Raw genomic sequence first — 947 nt, 5'->3', positions numbered from 1 at the left:
ATGTTGCTATTCCTTATATCATTTTCAAAAATTATTTTTTTATTGTCCCGCCCACCCAGCCCCTCACCACTAAACTTCCAAACGCCTATATCGTAAAGTACTTTTAGAACACATCATTAATAACAATATCACACAGAACACAACTGAAGCACACAAATCAAATGATGTACACCTAACTTTTCCCTATGGTCCTTATTCGATGCATACGTACTTGCAGGTCTTATAACCCAAAATGTTAAGAGTCCCGTTGATGTTATGGAAATTCTTCCAAACCTACGCAATATATTGTCATTTACAACAATGTTAAATCAAGCCCCTAATTGTGTTCGGTTATCAGACCTGCAAATATGTGCATATTGTCCTTATTCCTGTTACTGTAGTTTTAACTTGAATTCATACTTGAAATTATCTGCAATGCACCATCGGACAATGAATAATAATAATAATAATAATAATAATAATAATAATAATAATAATAATAATAATAATAATATTGAAACCGTCACCAATGCATTATAGAAGTAGCACAAATGATATCCTCGTGTGGTGCATAACACCATAACATCCACTCATTAAAAGCGATTTTGACAATATTACGAGTATTATTGATCTCATGCTCCTTCTACACGTACCGAAACCTGTAATTCAAACTAAATCTGTTCGCTGGTTCTCTTTTAAATTATAATATAATATCATTTGTGTGTCTGTTGGGTGGATGGGTGGATGGGTGGGTGGGGTGGGGTGTGGGGGGGGGGGTAATTATTCATGTACGTCTCCATATATTTGTTTGTTTATTTACCTCGTCATTGTGTTGTCATCAGGTCTGCGACTCCGTTTCATAGAAATTGGATAATAAATCGTTATCAACGCATTTCAATGAACTGTCTTCTAACTTGGAATGGAAAGACAGCTTGATATATGAAAATTGTTTTGTTTTGTTTTGTTTT

At 34.2% G+C, this 947-nt stretch overlaps 1 protein-coding gene across 5 annotated transcripts in view; it reads right to left on the bottom strand.

The window, feature by feature from the left end:
* LOC144977459 (uncharacterized) overlaps window positions 1–686 on the bottom strand; it is a 10,935-nt gene extending 10,249 nt beyond the window's left edge. Inside the window, exon 1 of one of the 5 annotated variants that reach the window (XM_078922700.1) lies at window positions 507–686. The gene's annotated coding sequence lies outside the window, so the exon portion shown is untranslated. Of the gene's footprint in view, window positions 1–67; window positions 410–500 lie in introns of those variants that run through there. The other 4 variants (XM_078922704.1, XM_078922701.1, XM_078922705.1 and 1 more) reach the window with 4 other exon arrangements.
* Between the last annotated feature and the right edge of the window lie 261 nt (window positions 687–947).

This window comes from Berghia stephanieae, chromosome 7, assembly GCF_034508935.2.
Source record: "Berghia stephanieae isolate SIO BIC M18660-M18661 chromosome 7, UCSD_Bste_1.3, whole genome shotgun sequence".
Taxonomy (NCBI): Eukaryota; Metazoa; Mollusca; class Gastropoda; order Nudibranchia; family Aeolidiidae; genus Berghia; species Berghia stephanieae.
This window is presented reverse-complemented; position numbering and strand designations above follow the sequence as displayed.